Genomic DNA, 14,164 nt, shown 5'->3' with positions numbered 1-14,164 from the left:
AACACAGAGGCTCGCAGCCACAGAGGTCCGGCGGGGGGACACCGTTTCCATCTGAGTCGGGAGCAGAGTGGGTCTGGCAGTCGGCTGCGTGGTCCCACAGGGGATTTCAGGGCCCGGGGCCCGCACGCTCGAAGCCAGTCACCGTCCACGGCTGGCTTCCAACTGGAGCAAAGGGGGCATTAGCTGGGGGAGGCGATCAATCTCCTCTTCAAACGTGAGGCCCAGAGGTAGTACAGGCCACTCCCGTTCTCACCCACTGGCTGGAACTTTGTCACGAGGCCCGCAGGAAATGAGACCGGCATCCACCGGGCCCCATCCCTGTTCTGTGAGTCCTGCTGCCGGTTGTTTCCAGAGGGAGGCAGTAAGAGGGTTACACTGAGACAGCCCTGTGACCCTGCTAGGGATTCCATGCCCCCTGCCACCAGGCCTGCATGTGCAGAGGGGCGGAGAGAGAGGTGGGTCAGTGATGAGGCAGGGAAACCGGGTGGATCCCCGGGACCCGTGGAGTGGAGAAGAGAGCGCCCAGTGGGTGCATTTTCTCAAGAGCAAAGGCTCCCATCCCCCAGTTTCCCAGGGAATGCCAGTGCCTCTTGTCACATACACCCCCCCTTCTGCCTCCACACCGAGAAAGACCATGAGCTCAGGGCCCATAACCCAGGCTCTGGCCCAGCTTAATCCCTTATTGCCGTGTGGCCCCGGGCAAGGCACCGAACCTCTCTCATATCAGGTTGGTCCATGATGAAACAGGACTCACAAGTATCTCTCTTCCTGGTGCGCAGTGTATCACCTGACAACCCCTGGAACATGATAGAAGCTTAAAAAATGCAAGCACCGGGGCACCTGGGGGGCTCAGTCGGTTAAGCGTCCGACTTCTGCTCAGGTCATAATCTCGCGGTCTGTGAGTTCAAGCCCGACGTCAGGCTCTGTGCTGACAGCTCAGAGTCTGGAACCTGCTTTGGTTTCTGTGTTTCCCTCTCTCTCTCTGTCCTTCTCTCTCTCTCTCTCTCTCTCTCTCAAAAATAAATAAATGTTAATTGTTTTTTTAAATGCAAACACCAACCCCAACCTAATTCTGTGTCCCTTCATGGTACTGAGTCTGGGGTCCCCACCTCTCTCTCTCTCTTTCTACCACATTGGACCCACTTTGCGCTTTCGCTTCTGTGGGCAAACTTTCTCTGTGCTTTAGGCCCCCTCGTCTCACCAATAACCATCCCCATCTCTGCCCATCTGGGCAGCGCCTCATGCCCTGGGTTCACAGAGTGTTGTCTATACAGCAGGAGCATCTCCAGGGAGCTTATCAGAAACGCAGAGTCCCAGGCCCCGCCCTAGACCTACTAGGCCAGAAGCCTCGTCTTCACAGGATCGCTGCCAGTGCTCGCGCTCAAGGACACGGAAATTTGAGAGGCTGGTGCTGTGTCCCCAGCTAGTCCCAGCTATCACCTCCTGAGATCTTCCCAATATCCCGAGCAGAGGCCCGTCATTACCATTTGACAAACGAGGCGACGTCCACCAAGACGAAGATGCAGAGCAGGGACTTGGGTCTGGTCCCCTGCCGGCCCCCGGGGACCCTCTGGCACATCTCGGCCAGGTCTTCCTCCTCGACAGCGGGCACACGCAGTTCACCTCTGCTCCCCTCGCGTTCCCGGCCACGTCCCCGCAGCGCCTGCGACGCAGAATTTCATATTACCCTGGGTCACCTCCTCACCACCACGTGCAAGGTCACCGGGGGAACAGGAGACATTAAAGGGATCAGCAAGGAAAATAATTACTGGGCTGAAAGACCCGATAATTGCCAAATGATTAAAGTTTGCAGAGAGCTGGAACTATGGAGATTGGCTAATTGATCTTCTTGACAAGGGTTAAGAAACAACATCGCTACCTCTAACGATAATTGCAGAGTTCGCCAGTCCCTGGAGGGAAAGGCAAGACCCTGCCCCCCAAGAAAGTGATCTGTGTGGTTACACGGCAACAGATCTCACGTCCACCCCAGTCCTTCTCAGCACAGGGAGGAAGTTCAGGCACAGGCGCGGGGGTCAGGATGGCCTGCTTTTGAATCAGTGTCACGATACTTCCTGGCTGTGTAGCTCCTGGTAAGTGCGTCTTCTGAGCCTCCGTTTTCTCTCCTATAAGATGGGTTTAACAACACAAACTTCCTATGGTACTGGAAGTGTTGAGTCATGTGTAAATCGGTCCTTACAGGAGAGCCCAGTGGGGGGCCGGCACCTCCCACAGGGGCACCATTTTGCCCCTGTATCTTCTGCCCTTAGAAGCAGCAGTGACGGAGGACAACGTGGGGGCAGATGAGTCCAGAGAGGAAAGCAGAGCCAGCTCAACTCAGGGAAACAAGGAGGCTCGTGAAAGGAGTCTCACTTCCCCCGGGGAGCCTTCCCTGGCTTCTCAGGGAGGACTCTCCGATCCCTCCCCTCCAGGCACGCTACAGCAGATGGTCTGAGTCAGGAGACCCCGGGCCACGCCGATACGCGGGTGCTCACCCAGCGCAGAACGCATCGGGGACCCCTCACCTGGTGCTCACGGGTACCCCTGGCTTGCTCCCACATTCCCTTGGCCCCCAACTTACTGCCTTTGTCTTTGGAGCCTCGCCTCGGACTTGCTCTTCGGACTAATAACAGGTTTGGCTTCTCCGGGTCAGACCTTTGTCTCTCTCAATCCCTCTGTCTCTTTCTCTGTGTCTCTCTGGATGTCTCTGCATGTGTGTGTATGTGTCTGTCTGTCTGTCTGTCTCTCTGTGTCTCTGTGTGTCTGTGTATCTCACCTCGGCTCACTAGCTTTCAGGAGCCCCCAGCCTGGGTCCCCGGGCTCCGTGGTGGATTTGTGGCATTCTGTACCAGGACACCCCCATCCCCCCTGGACCCCACCCGTTCCCACCCCAGCTCCGTCATCAGGGCCTCCACGGCCCCTGTCCCTTCTCCTAGGGCTGGGAAGGCCACCGAACCCAGGCCCATCAGAACTGTTCCCCAGGAATTTCCTCCAATGAGACTGTCTTCCTCTGGTGACAGAGGTCACAGGCTATGAAATCCCCCACATCTGTCCCTCTGATGCTGGTACCAGGGACACCTGCCTAACATGCTGATTATCCCACAGACTGTTCATCCTGGACTCCTGACCTGGGGCTCATCACATACCGCAGCTCGGTGGGTAATATTCCCACAGGCCTGGCACTCCCCTTCCTTGGCTCATTTTGTCAGTTTTTTGGACATATTTAACATATGCTTACTATTTACCAGACACAATGCTAGTCTCAGTGCGACACAAATAAACCCACAAGCATGGGTTCTGTCTTCGTGGAACTTTCCCATCAGTGCAGGAAATAGGTGTTAATCGAGTAATGACACAAATCAGTGTCTCAGCGCTGGTTCAAAGCGAACTGGGGTGGAATCTGAGACTGGCCCGTGTACACGGAGTTTAGGAGAGACAGAGGAAAGGGACAAGCCACTCCACACAGGTAGGTGGCAGTTTAATAAGCAAAGGTTCTTACTCCCCAGGCTTGTCTCGGATGAGTGGATCTCTGCACCCGCCCTCTAGAATCTTAAATGTTTATGGAGAGGCCTTAATGGGGTTCAATCGCGTAAGAGTCCAAATGGTCTCAACAACACCTTACTCTCCCCAGGACGAATCCTGGGAACAGCTTCCACTAGGGAAGCGGAAGGCAGGGTGCACATCCCAAGGACGCAGAGGGGGTAAGGAGCCTCTGATTTCCTGGGTCCAGCTCACAAGTCAACTGGCTATCCCGTCCTCTTGAAGACCTCCCCCAACAGTTCATTTGAATCCTGTGAAAATACCAACTTTAGGACATTTTCACTTACGAGGCCGGCCCTTTCATATGGTTCAACCTAAAGATTAGAGTGGTAAAGCCCCATGTCTAACTGTACCGATGTAAGTAATAAACCAATATTTGCCCAAAGCTCAAACCAAAAATCCTACCTGTTTGTGTGGGTTTTCCCCCCATTTGTGCACCTGTAATTTTTAAAAATAAAAGAGCGTGCACACACAAAAGCCTGACTTAACATTGACTTTCTCTCTTCTTAGTTTCCTGTATCCTGCATGGCGTAACCCCGCCCTGAGATTGAAAAGTGAGTCTGGCAATTCAAACCAAAGCTAAGCAAAAGGAAATAGATAAATAAAGTCCCTACGTGTGCCCCGGCTATTTCTGCTGATGGACCTTTTTCCTGACATTTACTGACAACCAGCATTTGATGGCTTTCTCCCTCGCCCTGCCTCCCACGCCACCGGCAGCCAATCTAATGATGATGTATTGAGACCATTGCTGACATAAGCAAGTAGGACTCCACGACAGCCACTCTGGTCCCAAAGCAGATTTCCAGCAGAGATGAGCCGCCCTGAAGCTCTCAGAGGACCGCTGCTCAGCCACGGCTCTCGGCAAGCCTGGGTGGGCGGCCAGGAGACCCCCGCGGGTGTTCTCGGAAGGATGGGCGAGATTTGTGCAACAACCAGCCCCAAGTGGGACAGGGGAGCGGAGTAAGGGGAAGCGTGGGGCAGAGTGATGGTCCCAGCCATCGCGCTGCAGCATCTGCTAGGGGATGGCCTTTCATCTTCTAGTTAGCTGCCGTGCAGGCTTCTCTGGGAGCTTTTTGTATGTATTTGAGCAAACACCCTCCAAGACGGGGAGCTCAGAATACAAGGCGTCGAGTTCATCTGGGGCATCCCATGCCATACCCATTGTTGATCTGTCCTAGACGTTAGGTTCCTGCACCGAGGGACTGGTGTCTCAACGAAGACTTTGTAACATAAATAGATCAGGAAGCACAGGTCATGCCTCCACCACTGGTCTTTGTAGACCTTCAGAGATTCAAGTTGTCTCATTTCCCCTTCTTCTTCTTCTTCTTCTTCTTCTTCTTCTTCTTCAATGTCCACTTCCTTTCTCCTGGGGCAAGTAAAGTGTTCAGTGTGCCTGTGATGGGACCGATGCCACTGAACAAGAATGAGCAAGGGAACTGATTCTCAAACTTGGCCAATCACTGACCACACTCAGGGTCACTCACCCTGGATCCCTAAGAAAGCTCTGCACGGATGTTCCGGAAGCCAAGGCTACTTTAACTTTGTTGGTAAGTTTATTTAACTATTTTGGGGGGGGGGGGTCAGGAGCAGAAGGAGGGGGAGAGAGAGAGAATCCCAAGTAGGCTCTGCACTGTCACAGAGCCCGACAGGGGGCTTGAACCTGTGAATTGTGAGATCATGACCTGAGCTGAAATCAAGAGTTGGACGCTTGACCAACTGAACTACCCAGGTGCACAACTTTTTTTAAAAAATGGTTTAATGTTTATTTTTGAGAGAGAGAGAGAGAGAGAAGTGCACACACACACAAGTGGGGAAGGGGCAGAGAGAGAGAGGGAGACAGAATTCGAGGCAGGCTCCAGGCTCCGAGCTGTAAGCCCAATACGGGGCTCGAACCCACAAACTGCGAGATCATGACCTGAGCCGAAGGTGGACATTAGGCGACTGAGCCACCCAGGCGTCCCTAGATAAAGACATTACCACATTAAAATTTATTTGTGCAGTTGCACACGATAGAAAACTCTCGTGTGGTAGCTCAACACATCGACACAGGTGAATCAGTGAAAATTTCTGAAGAAGTTACAAAAGAATATTTCAGGTATGATAGCGCATAAAGTTTTTCAAACTATGAAATTAAGTACTGTTACTGGGGATATAAAAATCAGCCATATAAACTGAAGTAAAGCAAGGAGTAGTAACGCACTCACGTGCGCACACACACACACACACCCTAACGGTTACCCCCCCCCCCCCACACACACACACTGGCCTCGAGTTCTCTCCGGTGCCTAACCCATCCCCCGAGGGCCAGGTCTGAAGTTGGGCAGCTCACCCACAGCTACGATAAACCGTAACCGAGTCCCTTCTCGGTGCTTAGAAAACAGGGAGGCGTCAGAAACAGGGTTCTTTCCCCGGAGGGGCTCCAGTCTAGTGGGAAAAACAGAAACCAGGGTAGGGGGGCTCACATCATCATAATGGAGGGACCGGGAAACACGGAGGATGGGCCCACTCCATGGAGCGGGGTGGGGGGGCCCCTCCGGGGACAGGTGGCACCCAGGCATGGAGGCGGGGGGGGCCCTTCGGGGACAGGTGGCACCCAGGCATGGAAGCAGGGGGGGCCCTCTGGGGACAGGTGGCACCCAGGCATGGAGGCAGGGGGGAGTCCTCTGGGGACAGGTGGCACCCAGGCATGGAGGAGGGGGGGGGCCTCCGGGGACAGGTGGCACCCAGGCGAGCCCCAGGGACCCGGGAGCTAAGAGCCTGGCTGCTGGAACTGGCTACATGGGTTCAAACCCTGTGAACCACTCACCAGCTGGGGGACGGAGGCCATGCTCTCTGTTTCAGGCACCTTGACTGTGCAGTGTACTAGAAACATCACTTTCCTCCGGGATCCACCGCGAGGGAAGGTGAGCTAGGACTTTCAAAGAGTGCACGCAGGCTCCCCGTGCCTGGAGAATAGGTAGGGTTGGCCGTGCAAGCAGGGGCAGAGCCACCAGCAAGAAGCGTGTGTGTGTGTGTGTGTGTGTGTGTGCGCGCGCGCGCGCGTGCTCCCGAGTGCGTGTATCTACTCCCTGCTTTACTTCATAGTTTATATAACTGATTTTTTTACATAGACCTGCGCAAAAGGCTAAGACAGGTCTGGGGAGTGGAGACACCCATTCACGAGATGCATCTTGCGGCCACGTCTCGGAGTCTGAGCCTTCTGCTCTCCCGACGGGCCACCCTGGGGGCCATGCCTGCAGCCATCTGGGGGTGTCCGGGCTTCCTCCCCAGTCACCTAGAGTCCAGTACCGGCTCCTTCCACTCTGGGGAGGCCGCCCTCGTGCCAGACGCCCTGTGCCGAGCTCTGCCGCCGGCCCCTGGAAACCACCTGTGGCTCAGAGCCACCGCCTGGGTCACCCTTCATCGTTATAGCCTGCCTGCCCTGCCCAAGAAAGCCCTGCCCTGGCAGCTTCTGAAAGGAGCCAGACTCTGGACTCCTGGATTGATCCTGGGGCCCTGGCTGTTCCTTCTCATCAGAAAAATGTTGCATGACACCAAGCTCACTCTTCTTAAAATGCAAGGAGCTTCTTTAAGTTTTTAAAATATTTAGTTACTTTTGAGAGAGAGACAGAGACAGAGAGAGAGGCAGAGAGACAGAAGGCAAGTGGGGGAGGGGCAGAGAGTGAGGGAGACGCAGAATCCGAAGCAGGCTCCAGGCTCCGAGCCGTCAGCCCAGAGCCCGACGTGGAGCTCGAACCCACAAACTGCGAGATCGTGACCTGAGCCGAAGTCGGAGGCTTAACAGACTGAGCCACTCAGGCGCCCCTCAAGGAGCTCTCTGAGGGGTGTGCAGATGATGACAAATCGGGGCCCGGGCCCAGACTACTCCAGCCCACGCATCTTTGTAACCTGGGATGGGGCAGCGGCCCCAGAGAGAGCAGGGGCCCGGTCCACGCATCTTGCCCTGACCATGCCGCTGGGGCCTGAGCAAGGGGCACCCTGGACGGGGTGTCTCTCCCTCCTCCAACAGTGCGTGACAGGCCAGGGAGGGCGGGACAGTGGGGCATCAGGTGGGGGACGGGGACCTGAGCGTGGGGCAGCCCTCCCCCACTTACCAGCTCTGGGCCCTCAGCCTCTCACAGGTCAAACGAAGACAAAAATGATCACAGAAACTCATAGAATCGTCAGGATTAACAGAGATAACTCAGGGAAAGGTCTCAGCCCAGTGCTTGGCTTATAGCCAGGACTGAACAAGTCTATCTAAGAAACAAAAAGCGAATTTGGTACCAAGTGCCCGGGAGTTGGCTTCTGCCCTGCCTCTCCCCCGTGTGCAGGGTGGGCCATGTGGAGTCCCGCAAGAAGGGGTGATGGAAGGCCAAGGCTAGTTTCCCCGGAACATGCCTTAGGGCCCAGGACACGATTGTCACCTTCACATTCTACAAGCGTTGTCAGGCAGAGAAGAGGTTGATCCGTTTGTTTATGGCCTAAAGGTCAATGAGTAGAAGCAAGTTCTCGGTCAATATGAGGAAGAACTCATGTTCCCTCTCCCCTGCCTCTCCTCTCTGCTCCCCCGTCTCCTGACTTCCATCCCCGTGTGTGGGACGGGCGCGCGCTGTGCTGACGGCTGGAGATGTCACTATGGCCGGGACCCATCCCCTGCACTCAAGGAGCCCACAGTCCAGCCGAGGAAGACAGACTTGAACGAGCCCCTCCTCTGGCTTTCTCCAGCAGCTTCTGTCCCGACTCTCCACCCTGTCCTGCCAGAGACAAGTGTGCAACTAGTATGCCGGCGACAGTGCAACATGGAACAAGCTGCCTAGGAAGAGAGTGAGTTCCCTGTCGATGGGGGTGTGCAAGCAAAAGCAGAAGAGGTTGTCAGTGCCGTTTGGTGGGGAGGGGGGAGGGAGAGGTGGCAGTCTTATGGTGAAGGCGGGACAGGACCCTCACTCCTCAGGGTGAAGGGCTCTGGTCGAAGGTGGGTGATATTCCCAGTGTCCTCACATGTCCCCGTGAGGCCAGGACTGCTGATGGGCAAGGAGTCCCGGCCTCCCCAGGTCCACAGAGCCCAGCACGGTCCTCACTGTAGGACCCCGCTCATCTTCACCGATCGCTAACGGTCCCCACGCTTTCCCACCGTTCGTGTGGCCCTAGCCCACTGGGGCACGTGGACAGGCATCACCCACAGTCCTTTTCTCCCCATCCCCTCTTGTCCCAGAGGCGCGGGAGTCACAAGAGCTACGCGTTGGGGAACAGGCCATCCTGATGCCCCCCCCCCACCTCCCAGGGACACAGGGGAACAGCTTTGGCCAAGCCTCAAAAGACCCTTCCCGCTCAGACAGACGCTGGCTCCTGCCCCAGCCAAAGTCCCTCCGCCTGCCTCTGATACCCGGCTACGGTGGCGCTCCCGAAGCCACTCTCAGTGATCTCGACAAAGGCGTGAAGTGTCACAACCAGCACGAGGGCCGGAGGAGGATCACACCTGCCTGTCCTCGGGGCTCGGTGAGCTAAGCAGCTGGGGGACTAAATGTGGGTCCCCTCCCTCTTTCTCTTTTAGGTGGTAATCTGTGATGACTTTTAAAAATGGAGACACCGTGGGGCGCCTGGGTGGCCCAGTCGGTTGAGCGGCGACTTCGGCTCAGGTCGTGATCTCGTGGTTTGTAAGTTCGAGCCCCACGTCGGGCTCTGTGCTGACGGCTCGGAGCCTGGAGCCTGCTTCGGATTCTGCGTCTCCCTCTCTCTCTCTTCCTCCCGTGCTCGTACTCTGTCTCTGTCTCAAAAATAAATAAAGATTAAAAAAATTTTAATACGGAGACATCGTTTACGTACAGTATATTAGTTTCAGGTGTACAAAGTAGCGATTGGACAGTTCTGTCTGTTACCGCCATGTTCCCTACGATGAGCGAGGTCACCCTCTGTCACCACACACAGTTATTACGGTGTTATTGACTCTGTTCCCTATGCTGTGTTTTCCATCCCTGCGACATATTTATTTTATAACCAGAAGCTTGTACCTCTTTATCCCCTCCAGAAATTGTACCCACCCCCCCCACCCCCTTAGCCTATGGCAACGACCAGTTTGTTCTCTGTATTTATGACTGTTTCTATTTTGTTGTTGTTTGTTCACTGGTCCTGGGTTTTAGACTCCACATAGGAGTGAGATCGTATGGTATTTGTCTGGTTGTCTTTCTCTGTCTGACTCATCTCCCTCAGGATAACAGCCTCTAGATCCATCCGTGCTGTCGGGAATGGCCATGTCCCCTCCCTCTTTACCTCCAGGCACCTGGATGCTAAACGAACAGCTCAGAGACAGGAGCGACTTCAACTCAAGTATCTGCTATATATATATATATATATATATATATATATATATATATATGGTTTTTTTTCCTGCTGCTTTTAAATTATCCTTATTTTGTGTCGGTTCTTTTTTTCATGTTGGCTTCTTTTCTGTGTTTTAATATTGTAAGACTCCTCAAATCCTTTCCAAGGGGTAGACAGAATATAAATGATAAATGAATAAACACATAAATAAGTAAAAAGGACACACATGTCTTTTCCGAGCCAGTCTTTCTTTCCTTTGTGGGTGTTTGCCATTCAAGGCAAGTGCACTGCTCATGATGTGCCCCGACCGTTTACCCCTTGCTGGCCTTTGCTCACCCAGCACATATGAAGCACCTACTGTGTGCTGGCGTGTGCTGGGCCCTGGGGGTACAGGTGAGGCGAGAGGGTTCCTGCAGAGCTCGCTCTCTGGGCTCCCTGGAGGAAGCAGCCTCCTTCCGTCGTGAACTACCCCCTGGAGCGTGTGCACCCGTGGGTGTGCGCGGGGGTGTTCCTCACGCTCTAGTGGAAAGATTAGAGGTAGGTCTGGGCACCCAAGATACCCAAGTCTGTGTTCTGTGAACCTCCTCCACCAGCCCATCAAGATGCCCAAGGCCAAGGGAAACCAGATGAAGACAGACACAACGAGGGCTCTGGCCTCTCACCCCCAGGCTGGACACCAAGCCCGTGAGCCGGACTCAATTCGGTAGAGCCTGAGAGGCAGACACAAAGGGCCATATTCAGGCTTTGCCCTTTTTCCTAATCGGTTTTCAGGTGAATGAGGCAGGACGAGGAGGCTGTCCCTCTCTGGCTGGAAGGGCTATAAAGACAGGGCTGGGAACCCCAGTGCCAACGGGGGCAGGCGGGGGGATGGTGGAGGCTACGGCTTAAAGCCCTTAATTTCTTGTGGGAAGGAGGCATGCCACTCAACCCTATTGTAGTGCTCACCGTGTCCTTGGCCTTGACCCAGACTCTCGGTGAGGGTGACGGTCCTCAGCTCCCCCTGGGGTCTTACCCCTTAAGGACATTCGTTTTAGCAGTGGCGAATTCCCAAATCCAAACCTGAGCCCTGAGAGGTCCTCTAGCTGTGAGTGGCTGTAAGCATAGAACCTTCCAGGAAGCCAGGAGGCCTCTCTCCGAGGTCGCGTTCGAGAATGAAAACTGTGGCGACCAGCCCTTAGCGTCGCTGGGCCTCGTACAGGAAGGGGCCCCCGAAGTTGTCCGGTACAGTGGTTTTCCAGCCCTGTTCCCGCGGCCTGGGCTTGCCGACGGCTAGCCCAGGCCAGCATCCCGACGAGCTCCAGGGCAGGGCCTCACCCAGCGTAGCTCCTGTTCCAGTGGTGTCCACACGGGTAAGATTCTGCTTGGAGAAAGGGTCGTAAGACCGCTGGCCACGGGCGACCCGCCACAAAACGTAGGAATCCCTTCCCTGGCCAGAGGAAGCACCCGGCACCTGCCTGAACTCCTGGGTGGTCGAGGCTGATGTAAAACGCCCATCTTGCCCATCCAGGGTCAGAGCCACCTAAGAACTCGGAAGTCAGGCGACCGGGGAGTAAAATGGCCCCTCCTATTATTACTTGTCTTTTACTTGTCACAGAGGGTGGAGGTCATCACGCACCGTTTTTCTTTCTTCCTTCCTTTATAACATTCTTTCACGCAGGCTATGCACCCTGTTAAAAGACTACGTTTTCCAGGCTCCCTTACAGCCAGGAGTGACCAAGCTGCTAAGCACCGGACAAGAAGACAGGAAGCAAAATGCTGTGTCAGATTCCTAAGATGGTTGTGTGAGAGGAGCTGACTTGGCTGGGACAGATACCCCGTAGTCCTTTCTCCACCTCCCGCTGCCAGCATGGAATGTGGAGGCAATGGCAAGAACTCCAGCAGCCACTATTGACCTGTGAGGTAACTCTTTTTTTTTTTTTAATTCTTTTTAATGTTTATTTATTTTTGAGAGACAGAGCATGAACAGGGGAGGGGCAGAGAGAGAGGGAGACACAGAACCCGAAGCAGGCTCCGGGCTCCCAGCTGTCAGCACAGAGCCCGACGCGGGGCTTGAACCAACGAACCGTGAGATCATGACCTGAGCTGAAGTCCAGTGCTTAACCGACAGAGCCACCCAGGCGCCCCAACCTGTGAGGTGACTCTTGAGATGAATGTCTGTACTGAAGGTGGAGGAGAGGAAGGTTTGGAGCCTGATGGCCCTGGAGTTAACATACCAGCCGTATGTTACCTGCTTTATTTGAGGACACCTCTTGTGACGGAGAAACAAACTTCTTATCTATCCTGCTGAAATCAGTTGTTTGGGGTTTTCTTTTATATACAATTAAATATCGGTTCCTCATTAGTGTGATTAAAGCACCATGTGGCTAAATGCCTTGTCAACACTTTTGCTTCCTTGGTGATCTAAGTCTACAACTTGAGACAGTCCCCCTCCCTCCCAAGGGAAAGTCTCCTTTTACATGGATGGCGTGTTTTCTCAGATCACTGCCTCCCTCTGGTCCCGCCTACAGACGGAAGATGAGAGAGAAGGTCTCAGAGTGCACGGTCTTCTGACAGATGAGATCCCAGCTGAGAAAATCCAGACGGACTCCTCATGGGGGGTTTAAGGAGCGGGACACCTGTTCCACCAGAAGGCAGCCCTCTCTTTCTCCAGCGAAATCCAAGTCATTCTGCCATTGGACGGACGGCTGGCCGCTGGAGCCCTCCTTATCGCACGGAGCTGGAAAATCTCCATTCTGGGGGGTAACGCCCGCTGGGTGTAAGTTCTGCCCGCATCCACACAGATGAGCCTGATCTCTCTTTGAAGGGTCTGTGGATACTTCAAAACAAGTGGAGAGCCTAAATTGTAGCATCGCCAGATGAAATATAGGACATCCAGTTAAATCTGAGTTTCAGATAAATAATGATGATTTTTTTTTTTTTGGTCAATTATGTCCCAAATTTTGCAAAGAACATGCAACTCAAAGACTTATTTGTTGCCTAGCTGAAATTCAAATTGTACAGGGCGTCCTGTATTTTTATTTGCTAAATCTGGCAACCCCCGCCTAGAGGCACCAAATTTCCAGACACTCAGATGGGCGCACTCCAGCGTTTGAGAAAGGATGTAAAGTGGAGAAAAAATGCAGAGGCAGCTCATCTGTGGCTCCCACCTGCCTCGCTCTCCTCTCTCCCTGCCCACGGTCCTCTGTGCTGACTCAAACCCTGCCTTGCTCAGAAATCTGAGCCTTCTCTGTCGACCGTAGCCCGCACCAAGCCCACAGTGGACCGTGGCCCCCAGCCACCCACCCCGATCTGTGGCAACTGTATCCCAGGGTCGCCTCCCTGAGACCCCCAGACTCAGGGCTGAGCCAATCGGAGTCTTCATTGCCCGGCGACAGTGATTGGCTGGAGGCTGGCAACACGTGACTCGGGCCTGTCCAATCAAAGTGGATCGTGGAGTTTCCGTTGGGCAAGGAAGGCCCGCCTCTCCCCCCCGCAAGGACCCCCCTGTGCATCCTGAGACCCGAGGGGCCGTGGGTGCAGAACCGGCCCCAAGAGACGAACTAGCTCTTGCTCTTTGTCCCGAGGGGCGTCCTGGTGATGGGCAGGTCGAGCAGTAACAGAAGCCACCAGCTAAGAACCGGGAAAACGGCTGCTCAGGAAATCCTAGGGAGGGGTCAGATCCTGGCCCCGCCCTCTCAGCTCAGGAAAGACCAGCCCGCCCACCTCTCCTCGCCTCTCTGGGCTCATCTCCCCTTTAGGGACTTGAAAACCCATCTTCCCTGGATTGGCAAGATTCAGTGCATGGGGAGGAGGCGGAGGGGCAGGTAGGGGGTAGGGATGCTGGCAGCTCCCCACTGCCCTGTGCTCAGGGGCAGGGGAAGGAGCCCCGTGAGTGGAGCCAGTGTGGCAGCACGCGTGTGGGTGGGCCTAACTTAGAGAAGCATCTCTGGCCACCCTGCGGAGACCAAGGAGGTGGGAAAGATACTGCTTTGTCCACAGGGAGACCCTGTTCCTGTGGTCAGGGCTCCCCAGACACCAGGTAGTAGCAGGGGCGGGGGGCTCCGGGCAACCCAGGCTTTCTGAACTGGCCGCTGCTGGACAGAGCGTCTGTCCACACTGCGGGGAACGCCCTGGGTTCCATCTGCTGCCTGGGGCTCCAGGAAGCGGGTTGAGCCGGGAGGGCTGAAGAATGGGGATGGGGTGGGGGAGGGGAGAACCTTGGCCTCAGGGGCACGTGGGAGTCCTGGCGTCCACCTCCTTCCTGCACACCCTTTAGATGATCTACCGCACAGCCTGCAGGGCGAGGGGAGGAGCAAGCTTTGGATTCAAACAGCGGTTCTAGCTCACG

General features: G+C 54.9%; 1 long non-coding RNA gene across 1 annotated transcript; it reads left to right on the top strand.

Annotated features, from left to right (window-relative positions):
• Positions 1-1,061: 1,061 nt before the first annotated feature.
• Positions 1,062-9,118, top strand: LOC123383203. Its single transcript, XR_006592694.1, has 3 exons — positions 1,062-5,084; positions 8,184-8,343; positions 9,071-9,118. It is a non-coding gene; the product is annotated as an uncharacterized LOC123383203 (long non-coding RNA).
• Positions 9,119-14,164: the final 5,046 nt, after the last annotated feature.

This window comes from Felis catus, chromosome F2, assembly GCF_018350175.1.
Source record: "Felis catus isolate Fca126 chromosome F2, F.catus_Fca126_mat1.0, whole genome shotgun sequence".
Lineage (NCBI taxonomy): Eukaryota > Metazoa > Chordata > Mammalia > Carnivora > Felidae > Felis > Felis catus.
Note: the sequence above shows the minus strand (reverse complement) of the source record. Positions and strands in the feature narration are given on the sequence as shown.